Raw genomic sequence first — 12,281 nt, 5'->3', positions numbered from 1 at the left:
TTGTTGTCTCTCACAAAAAACTACAACTGCTGCAGACGATCTCTCTCTCTCCCACCGTGGACCAACTTATTGGTGGGATGCAGGGTATTATTAAAAAATGAGCTACGCGGGATTCAAAACTGGGGCTGGGGCATTCGAATGACATGAATTAAAAGCACGCATGAGATAGCCACCAACCAGAAGGAACTATGCGTCAAAAGTTGACTTAAATGTTTACTATCTGAGCCACATAGATGAAAAAAGAAATAGAAAACAAACAACTATGCGCTGCGGTGCAGCTTCGAACAAAAGACCTTCGATATGGTTTTCATGTGTGTTACCATGACAACTTGCATTGCTTTACATTCAAAGCAAAGACCGATAGTTTCTATATCAAGAAAATATGACCAATGGCCATGACAAGCAGCACCACTTATTAGTCGGTGTGATTTACCAAAATTAAGAATTAAACATTTTTGCAGCATGATATACTTAAATTAGGATTTAAAAATTTGTACACCATTAAACAAGAAGTATTATCGTACATTCTGTTATATTAAGAAGAACGGTGGGCGGCGACATGCCCGAGAAAGCTCTTGTAAATAATTATCCTTTTTTATTTAGTTTATTTCCAAAATAGAATTATGCATACTTAGATGATTGTCCTAGACGACTCAGTGCTAACTTCTTTCCCCATAATATGCAATAGAATAATAACTCGTGTGCCTTGGATATATAAATCATGCTTTGGTAGGTAAATTCAAACCTTGGCAAGTAACTCATATATTTTTATTATTCAGTTTTATTTTGTTTTCAATAAAATTAAACCTAGAAATACATGGTTTAATTCTGTGACATAAAACCGATATCATTAATTTGGTGTTAAGATCTATCACTAAAGATTTGCAATTATTAGTTAGTGAAAAATTACATAGACACTACTGGGTCTGCGGTGCCTTTGCCGTCTGTTGACGCATGGCAAAGATGCTCTTTGCCGTCAGTTGGTACAAAGCGGACGGCAAAGAGGTTGCAGATGGCAAAGGTCTTATTTACCGTCTGCCACCTCTTTGCCGTCTGTTGACGCATGGCAAAGGCCCTAAAGGCGGACGGCAAAGAGCACGCGGACGGCAAAGGGGCGCCACCCTAACGGCCAACTCGCGCCGCACCCCACCCACCTCTTTGCCGTCTGCCTCCCAGCCTTTGCAGACGGCAAGGGAGCTCCCCCTAACGGCGCCCAGCCCCCACCCCCGCTCTCCTAACGGCCAACTCGCGCACTGCCCACGCACCCCAGCGCAACTCCTCCCCGCGCACTGCCCACTCCAGCGCCGCCGCCCCTCCTCCCCGCGCAACTCCTCCCCTCGCGGGAGCTCGCCCTGCCCTCCTCCCCGCGCAACTCCTCCCCGCGCCCCTCCTTCCCGTGCCCTGCCCACCCGAGTGCCGCCGCCGCCACCACCGGAGCCGCTCCGGCCCACCACCGCCGTGCGGCCGGAGGTCGCCCTCCCCTCCTCCCCCCGCACCTCCTCCCCGCCGCCCCGGGCCGGAGCTCGCCCTCCCCTCCTCCCACTGCCCTCCGCCCCGGCCGCCCACTGCCCCTACGCAGGTAACATTTTTTTTTTCGCTTTATTTCTTGTTTTTTCTTTTAAATTAGATAGTTAATTTAGATAGTTAGTTTATTTTGTGTTTTTTCTGTTAAATTGGATAGTTAGTTTTTTCTTCTTTTGTGTTTATGTTAAATTAGATAGTTAGTTTATTAAGTAGAAAAAGTAGATAGAAAAGAAAAAAATAGATAGAAAAAAGAAATGATAGATGAAGAAGGGTATGGGCCCCGAAAAAGAAATGATAGATTTGCATTTGAAGTAAATGTGCATTTTTGACAGAAGTTGCATGTTAAGCTTTTGGTCTCAAGATATGAGGTGTTGACATAAACCTCATGCATGAAGCATTGATGTAGTTTTATTTGCACCTCTTAGATCTTAGCCTTTTGAGGTTCTATTGTGATAGAAACATGTATGTTTGCGCTGAATTGTATGTTATGCTCCTACTCTACATGCTTTATCTAGTCAAACTTAGAAGAAAATAAGAGAATAATAAACTAGAAGAAGAAAGAAGAAGAAGAAGAAGAAGAAGAAGAAGAAGAAAGAGGAGAGGAGGAGAAAGATAAAAGAAAGAAGAAGAAGAAGAAAGAGGAGAGGAGGAGAAAGGTAAAAGAAAGAAGAAGAATAGGAGGAGGAGGAGGACGAGGAGAAAGAAGAAGAAGAATAATAATATGATGAACAAGAAGAAGAAGAAGAAGAAGAAGAGGAGAGAGGAGAAGAAGAAAGAAAAGGACCCCGAACCCCGACCCGCGGCCCACGACCCCCGACGCCCGACGCCACCAACCCCCGACCCTCGACCCCCGACCTCCGACGCCATTGAGACCCGAGTCCCGACCCCCGACGCCCGACACCACTGACCCCCGACCCCCGACTCCCGACCCCCGACCCCCGATGCACGACGCCATTGACCCTCGACTACAGAAGCCACTGACCCTCGACCCTCGACCCCCGACGCCCGACGACACTGACCCTCGACTCCCGACGCCACTGATCCTCGACCCCCGACCTTCGACGCCCCTGACCCTCGACCCCCGGCCCCCTACCCCCGACCCCCGACACCATTGACCGCCAATCCCCGACCCCCGACACCTCTTCGGCCTCTTGTTGACCAAAGAGACCCCAACCCCCGACGCTAGTGATCCTCGACCCCTGACAACACTAACCCCCGACCACCGACACAACTAACCCCCGACCTCCGACGCCACCGACACCCGACACCACCGACCATCGACGCCACCGACACCCGACACCACCGACCATCGCCGCCACTAAGCCGACGGGGTCATAATTTTGTAAATTATGAGTTAGGTCACATATTTTCCGATTATGTTAATTATAAAAACATCATATTTGTGTTCATTGGGTGAATTTCAATGTGCAGTTGTTCGACGACCTCCACGTGCGTTGGACGAGCTCCGCCCTTGCGTTTGTTGGTGAGCACAAATGACTTCTTCTCCTACCCCCTTAATTTGCTCTGTCCCGGTCTTCGTGCCGATGAAACTTGCTAGCTATAGGTTTCTTCAATTATGATTATGCGTGACCAGTATGCGTCTCCCGTTCGAAAGGGCGACATCTATAAATATGCATTTCTTTGCATATTTATAACCGCCATCCTTTCGAATTGTCCAATATTATCCATGGACAGCCCGAGTATGTGTAGATTGGGTTTGTTTTCCCGTATGCTGTGCTCCGGATCCGATGCGGAATTTCGTCAGTGCCTCCCCTGTTGTTCTCCGGGTACACATCCTCTCTACTTATTACCGAGACGTGTATCAGGAGAACAGCGGGGAGGTGCTGCCGAAATTCTGCGTCGCATCTGGAGCAGAGCATGGGAAAACGAACCCAGTCTACACATACTCGGGTGGGATTAGGACCTATATTTACCTATTAGCGTGTAGGTTGCATGGACGTAATAAAACTGACAAACTTGATTAGCGTATGAATATAGATGATGAATTATATATTTATTTCTTGTGCCCCCATAGGTAGCTAGGCAACATGAGTGATCGTGCTTGGATGTACACTGGTCACCCTAGTCAGAAAGACATGACCCATGAATGGGTAACAAAAACCAGGGGGTTTGTGAGAGCCGCATTTGCAAATGGCCAGCATAAAACATGATGCCCCTGTCCCAACTACGACAACTGGAAAAAGCAGACATAGTTTGAAATGGGTAAACACCTGCAGAAGTGGGGTTTTACGGCTAATTATATGGTGTTGAGTTTTCATGGTGAGTCTGACCAACGTGCCAGAGCTGAGGTGATTCGTCGTCGCACCGACGAGCATGGTACCGGGATTGAAGACATGGTGCAAGACTTTGATGATGCTCGTGATTCGGATGATGAGATGGAGGAATCTGCAAAGGCCCTCTATGAAATGTTGGAGTCTTCAAAACGTTCTCTCCACGAGCAGACTGAGCTTTGTCTGCTGGATGCCATCGCACAAGTAATGGCTCTGAAGCCTCAATTCAACCTAGGCAGAGAATGCTACGACGCGATGATGAAGATATTTGGACGCTTTCTACCCAAAGGCCATGTACTACCTGCAAACCTGTACCAGTCAGAGAAAATCCTCCGTGTACTTAAGATGCCCTATGAGAAGATACATGCCTGTGAGAATGGATGTGCCTTATTTAGGCTTGAGTATGCGGCCTTGAACTATTGCCCCATTTGCAATTCTTTCAGGTATATTGTGGTAGACAACGGCATGGGTGAGAAGAATCAGACCAAAATCCCCATTAGTGTTCTTCGATATCTGCCAATCGTACCAAGACTTCAACGTCTTTTCATGGTCGAAGAGACGGCCACACAGATGACATGGCACAAATTGGGCAAAAGAACCGAACTAGATGCGGATGGGAACAAGATGCTGGTACACACTTCAGATGGTTTTGCGTGGAGGCACTTCGATGCATTACATAAGGATAAATCGGAAGATCCAAGGCAACCTAGAGTTGCCATCAGCACGGATGGGTTCAATCTGTATGGTATGACGGCAACACAATACAGTTGTTGGCCTGTATTTGTCATTCCACTAAATTTGCCACCCGGAGAGATTATGAAAAGAAAGAACATATTCCTGACGTTGATAATTCCAGGGCCCAACTATCCGGGGAAGAATATGAATGTGTACATGCATCCGCTTAAGGATGAGTTGCAAGAAGCCTGGGATAATGGGATCAAGACCAACGACGCGGCTACGAAAACAAATTTCAAAATGCATGTGTGGTACATGTACTCGACGCATGATTATCCGGCGTTTGCGCTATTCGCTGGCTGGTGTGTGCATGGAAGGTTCCCGTGCACCACATGCAAGGCAGCTCTTCAGTTCCGTTGGCTACAGGCTGGTCGCAAGTATTCTTGCTTCAACATGCATAGACAATTCCTGGATCCTGACCATAAGTTCAGAAAAGACAAGAAGAATTTCATCAAAGGTAGAGTTGTCAAAAACACTACACCAGCTGCGTTGACAGGCCAACAGACCCTTGATCAGTTAAACGCTCTCAACCCTGATCATTTGCGTCTAGGATACTTCAAAGGGTTTAATACGAAACACGCCTGGACTCACAAGTCATGCTTATGGGATCTCCCTTACTTCAAAGACCTCCTTTGCCCACACAACATTGACGAGATGCACACTGAAAATAATATTGCGGAGGCCATTTTTGGTACATTGTTCGGCATAGAGGGGAAGTCAAAAGATAATCCTAAGGCTAGAATCGACCTGGAGGCTCTATGTGATAGACCGTTGCAAAACTTGCGACAACGGAAAGGAAAGCAAAGCATAGCGAAGCCAAAGGCATGGTTCAATCTTGAAAGGCCAGCTATGAGGGAAATGCTATTGTGGGTGAAAATGCGGTTGATGTTCCCCGATGGGTATGCTGCGAATCTAAAGAGGGGAGCGAGTCTTGAGAAATTGAAAATATTTGGGCTCAAGAGTCATGATTGGCACATATGGATTGAGCGGGTAATGCCGGTGATGTTGCGTGGCTTTATCCCTGAGGATGAATGGCCAGTACTGGCAGAGCTGAGCTATTTCTTCCGTTCTCTTTGTGCGAAAGAACTATCGCCTGGTGTGCTAGAAGAAATGGAAGAGTTGGCGCCGGAGTTGATCTGCAAATTAGAAAAGATCTTTCCACCGGGCTTCTTTAATCCAATGCAACATTTGATTTTGCATCTCCCGACCGAGGCAAGAATGGGGGGCCCGTTCAAAATCGATGGTGCTACTCAACTGAGAGGATGCAGAAGACGCTTCGAGCTAAGTGTAAAAATAAACGTAGAATTGAAGCATCGATGGCCGAGGCATTCATTACTGAGGAGGCGGCAAACTTCGTGACAGTACACTACGAAGCCAAAAATCATCATTTGCATAACCCGAAGCCTCGGTACAGTGATGGCGCTCGAGAAAAAGTTCGATCGAACCTCATCCTATTCAAAGGTAAGCTCGCACCATCCGGTGCTTCGAAAGGGAAATCGTTGGATGTCGAAGAATGGCGGACCATTTCATTGTATATCTTCACCAACCTAACAGAAGTGCGGCCGTACATCGAGTAAGTTCTCGGTAATTTATTGTTCCGCAACTTCTAATTGCTTTGAACTACTCTTATTCCCGGATATTTGATATAGTCGATACGTCGCCGAATTCTCGGATGGAGCGGTCATCGAAAAGGATTCCGTCGAAGAGTATGAGCTTCTCGCAAAGCATGGAGGCGACTATCCCGGTTTCATCTCTTGGTTCAAACAAAGGGTAATTTCTTACCATTAAGGGCCCATTTGATTTATTGGTCTAATTTGCGGCTAATGCATCCATTCTTTCGTATTAAACTTGTAGGCTGATGTAGAGTCTATGGACACCGAGTTGAGACAAGTCGCTAATGGTTTTGACTATATGGTCCGTTCATTTGACAAATACAACATCAACTGGTATCACTTTCGTACCTTTGGCAAAGAGCTGTCTATGCCCGACCTAAAGACTACAAATTGTTCTATCTCTGCCATCGGCGAAGGAGACACCGAGTATTATGGAAGAGTTGAAGCAATTTATGAACTTCTATTCTATGGTGAAAACCCACCGACCGTCGTAGTCTTCAAATGTTATTGGTTTGAGCCGAGGGAGACTAGAAGGACTCATGAACATATAGGACTAGTCGAAATCAACCAAAACACCCACTTAGATGTTCCCGATGTCTATATTATGGCTCAACAGGCGACACAAGTTTTCTATCTACCGTGGGCCTACCAAACTGATCCAAATCTCAAAGGTTGGGATGTCGTTTATGAAGTGCCACCATATTTTAGACCACCTACCCTCAATGAAGAGGATTACGAACCTCACATTAACCCATACACATATGAATGAGAATTCTTCCAAGAAACACGTATGTCCAAGAAACGTTTCAAGAACCGCTCTCCTTCACCCCAGAACATTGAAGTAGACAGAGAAGTGAATCCATCTTAACCGCTGACCCCGAACAAGAAGAGCTGGAAGAAGAAGAGGTTACTGCTGCGGATGACCTGTCACTTCTTGACCGATTACATAATGGTGGCCTTCCACATGTTCTTCGTGATAGTGATGATGATGATGCATTTATTGATGATAGTGATGATCATGATGCATTTATTGACCCCGAAGCATATATAGACGAGGACGATTGTTATTAGTTCATGTCAGGTATTCAACTATTATACTATATATAAATTTTGAGTCCATGTTAGGTATTCAATTTTTATTAGTCATGTTGGTATTTATGATGATGATACACTTAAATTATATACATTTTATTACTCCTGTTTGTATTTATGTTGTACTAATTTCATTTACTCTTTGTCATGACAGGTGTTGAAAGATGGTGGGAAAGGGTCGAAAGCACCCCGCGGCTGCTTCTTCGTCGGCGGGTGATGGGATGGGTACTTGAATTCCTGCCTCGCCTCTTCGGAGAGTGTTGCTCTCTACTTTGCAAGGAGCGCCCCCCGTGAGAGGAGGTCGACCCCCCGCGAAGCCGAGAGTCACTAAAGGTACACGTTGTATTCATGTTGGTATTTATGTTGTACTCATGTTGTATGCATATTGGTATTTATATACATTTTATTACTCATGTTGGTATTTATGTTGTACAAAAGGTACACGTGGCCGCGAGAGAGGTAGGGCTACACGGTCTCCGCCACCACCCCAAGCTGATTCACCTGAGCACAGGACTTCTAGGGTGAATTCGTCTAAGGTGGAGGCTACACGGTCTCCGGTTCACGAGCCTCGGGTCGACGAGCCTCAGGTCGACGAGCCTTCGACCCACGAGACTCCTGTCCCAGAGGCTTCCTTCCAGGCAACTCCGGAGCAAAGCAGGGATGAGGGTACGTCCCAAGAGACCCAATGGAATACCTGGCCTGAGGCAAGTGGCCATGCTGGTAGCGACGAGGAGCTGGGTGAGGGGGCTACCGTGTACCAGCGTGGTAGTTCGGGGCTCCTGCTCGTGCCAGTGACCCCCAAGCAGAGGTGGTCGATTAGGCCAAATGGGGACAGGTAAGTTAATTTACTCTTATTTAACCTTTTGCCTTCGGGTTTTCTCAAATATCTAATGTTTTGAATTTAATTTGTCATACTGTAGGGGTTGGATTGTTGCCAAGGGTGTCCGCAAGCCCAACAGCGTCCTTGGTGTTCTTTGCCGTCAAAACTTCCCAGGGTTTGTTACGTTGCCCGGACGGGAGCGAGAGGTAGGAATGACCTGGGAGCACTACTTGGGTGCCCCGGCCCCGTCGGAGGTGGAGATCGACGGTGTTTTGTGTGACACGAGGGCGGACATGGTGATCCAAAAGTTCTGGGTAATTTCTCTTTCACACAATTATAAATCAACCATAGCTATTTATTGTACTAATCAGTGTTGTCTCGTTTGTAGACCTACTACAGGTGTGAGGAGGGATACGAGGAGGACGCGGCAAAGGTTATCGAAACCGAATGTCGCCGCCTACTTCAAAACTTTCGGCACGAGGCTCGGGTGCAGGCTGTTCGAGACTACTATGCCACATTGCGTATTAGGCTTGACAAGGCGAAGTGCCGTGATGCTAAGATGGAGAAGGAGCATTACATGAAGGTAATTACATATTATTAAGGCTTTGTAGTTAGTTTCCTTGATTTGGTTCTTACGCGCTCAAATTTCTCTTTATTAACTTAGGTGCCCCCGAGATGGTGTGTGGATAAGACGAATTGTTGGGAGGCCTTCGTGGATCAGTGGTGCTCTGAAACGTGGGAGGCCAGCCACAACAACGCCAAGGAGAGGCGTGGCAAAATGGTTGGCGTGCCACACCATCAAGGGAGTGTCAACTTAATCCAATTTGGCGAGAACTGGGTATGTGGTTTGCTTCATGCCTCATGCAATTCAATTTTCCTTCTCCTTTACTAATACAATTTTCCTCTCTCTCTCTCCTTTAGGCGCGTCACAATAAGACGGAGGCGCCACACATGTATGACCTGTATGCGATGGCCCATACTGCCTCGTACAAGAAGGTCAAGGCATTCTCTGAGTCTGACCTCGAGCATCTAGAAAACTTCACCAACATCTCCTCCCACGACAAGCTCGTGAAGTACAGAGATCACGGGAAGGCGAGGAAAGGGGAGGACTTTAACCCGAGCGAGGGGCCTATTGATCCAGAGCTAGTGATGATAGCTGGCAACGGGAGGCCCCATGGCTCGATCGCCATTGGAGACGGCCTTATACGTTGTCCTAGATCTCTCCCGCAGATAAAGGCACGCCAAACGAGCTCTTGTCCGGAGATAACACGTCGTGCACGGCAAGTTGAGCTCGCCACCGAGGTTAGTTTAATGGACTCAAATATCTTTCTGCATTATGTTGTGCGTTGGAACCAATATGCTAACAATGAGTTGTGTTGTAGGCTGCTATTCAGAAAGAGAGAGAGGCAATAGAGGTGGCTATGGCGGAGAAGGATAAGGAAATTAGGGAGCTGGAGGAGAGGACGACTGCATTGGTGGAGGCGGAGAGGGCACGGAATGATGCGTCTACGAGGGCCATATACGAGCTCTTCGTGGTAAGTTTCTTCTTCATGTTATTTCAAATCTTGCATTTGAATGTCCGTTTCATTAAATAAAAAGTTTGACTTGTCGAAACCAGATATTGAGTCTATGTGCGAGAAGAACGGCCAAGTCCCTCCGCCGATGCCAGTCGTTAACGAGGCGGGGACAGTGAGTTTCATTTCAGTAGAGTGATCTTAAGAGTGTCCTCATGCTAACTACACATTGCAAACGATGTTTGGTGCAGAATATGTCCCGAAACGCATCGCACGACCCTTCTACAATCGAGCCTTCTCCAGGGCAGCCTTCTCGAGGGCAGCCTTCTCCAGGGCAGCCTTCTCCAGGTGAAACAAGCCAGAGCCACCGTGCTTGACCCTAACTTAGGTATGTTATTTCTAGTGTTTTAATAAAAGATAGCTAGATGACATAATTAGCTTAGTTAGCTCCAAAAAGACCTATTTAATAAAATATAGCTAGATGACATAGTTAGCTTAGTTAGCTTAGTTAGCTTAGTTAGCTTAATTAGCTTAGTTAGCTTAGTTAGCTCCTCCTTCTCCTTCTTCTTCCTCCTTCTTCCTCCTTCTCCTTCTCCTTCTTATTTTCTTCTTCTTCTCCTCTTCCTTCTCCTTCTACTCCTCCTCCTCCTCCTTCTTTTACTTCATCTTCTCTTTCTCTTATTCTATGTAGCTTAGACTCATCCAACAAAGCCTAAATTGGATAATTATCCATCTAAATGACATAATTAGCTTAGTTAGATCCTAAATGGTCTATTTAATAAAAAATGACCTATACTTAGCTAATTATCCTCGAAATGACATAATTAGCTCCAAAAAGGCATTCTTAGCCAATTTAGCCCGAAGAAGGGGACGAGAGGAGAAGAAAGAGGAAAAATGAAAGGAAGGAAGAATAAGAAGAGGAGAAGAAGAAGCAGGAGAGGGAGGAGGATAAGAAGAAGGAGGAGAAGGAGGAGAAGAAGGAGAAGGAGCTCCTCCTTCTCCTTCTTCTTCCTCCTTCTTCCTCCTTCTCCTTCTCCTTCTTCTTTTCTTCTTCTTCTCCTCTTCCGTCTCCTTCTCCTCCTCCTCCTCCTCCTTCTTTTACTTCTTATTCTCTTTCTTTTATTCTAGGTAGCTTAATTAGACTCATCCAACAAAGCCTAAATTGGCTAATTATCCATCTAAATGACATAATTAGCTTAGTTAGCTACTAAATGGTCTATTTAATAAAAAATGACATATACTTAGCTAATTATCCTCGAAATGCCATAATTAGCTCCAAAAAGGCATTCTTAGCCAATTTAGCCCGAAGAAGGGGACGAGAGGAGAAGAAAGAGGAAAAATGAAAGGAAGGAAGAAGAAGAAGAGGAGAAGAAGAAGAAGGAGAGGGAGGAGGATAAGAAGAAGGAGGAGAAGGAGGAGAAGAAGGAGAAGGAGCTCCTCCTTCTCCTTCTTCTTCCTCCTTCTCCTTCTCCTTCTTCTTTTCTTCTTCTTCTCCTCTTCCGTCTCCTTCTCCTCCTCCTCCTCCTTCTTTTACTTCTTCTTCTCTTTCTCTTATTCTACGTAGCTTAGACTCATCCAACAAAGCCTAAATTGGCTAATTATCCATCTAAATGACATAATTAGCTTAGTTAGATCCTAAATGGTTTATTTAATAAAAAATGACCTATACTTAGCTAATTATCCTCAAAATGACATAATTAGCTCCAAAAAGGCATTCTTAGCCAATTTAGCCCGAAGAAGGGGACGAGACGAGAAGAAAGAGGAAAAATGAAAGGAAGGAAGAAGAAGAAGAGGAGAAGAAGAAGAAGGAGCTCCTCCTTCTCCTTCTTCTTCCTCCTTCTTCCTCCTTCTCCTTCTCCTTCTTCTTTTATTTTTCTTCTCCTCTTCCGTCTCCTTCTCCTCCTCCTCCTCCTCCACCTTCTTTTACTTCTTCTTCTCTTTCTTTTATTCTACGTAGCTTAATTAGACTCATCCAACAAAGCCTAAATTGGCTAATTATCCATCTAAATGACATAATTAGCTTAGTTAGCTCCTAAATGGTCTATTTAATAAAAAGTGGCCTATACTTAGCTAATTATCCTCAAAATGACATAATTAGCTCCAAAAAGGCATTCTTAGCCAATTTAGCCCGAAGAAGGGGACGAGAGGAGAAGAAAGAGGAAAAATGAAAGGAAGGAAGAAGAAGAAGAGGAGAAGAAGAAGAAGGAGCTCCTCCTTCTCCTTCTTCTTCCTCCTTCTTCCTCCTTCTCCTTCTCCTTCTTCTTTTCTTTTTCTTCTCCTCTTCCGTCTCCTTCTCCTCCTCCTCCTCCTCCTTCTTTTACTTCTTCTTCTCTTTCTTTTATTCTACGTAGCTTAATTAGACTCATCCAACAAAGCCTAAATTGGCTAATTATCCATCTAAATGACATAATTAGCTTAGTTAGCTCCTAAATGGTCTATTTAATAAAAAGTGGCCTATACTTAGCTAATTATCCTCAAAATGACATAATTAGCTCCAAAAAGGCATTCTTAGCCAATTTAGCCCGAAGAAGGGGACGAGAGGAGAAGAAAGAGGAAAAATGAAAGGAAGGAAGAAGAAGAAGAGGAGAAGAAGAAGAAGGAGAGGGAGGAGGATAAGAAGAAGGAGGAGAAGGAGGAGAAGAAGGAGAAGGAGCTCCTCCTTCTCCTTCTTCCTCCTTCTCCTTCTCCTTCT

The sequence above is a fragment of the Hordeum vulgare genome, chromosome 7H (genome assembly GCF_904849725.1).
Source record: "Hordeum vulgare subsp. vulgare chromosome 7H, MorexV3_pseudomolecules_assembly, whole genome shotgun sequence".
Taxonomy (NCBI): Eukaryota; Viridiplantae; Streptophyta; class Magnoliopsida; order Poales; family Poaceae; genus Hordeum; species Hordeum vulgare.
This window is presented reverse-complemented; position numbering follows the sequence as displayed.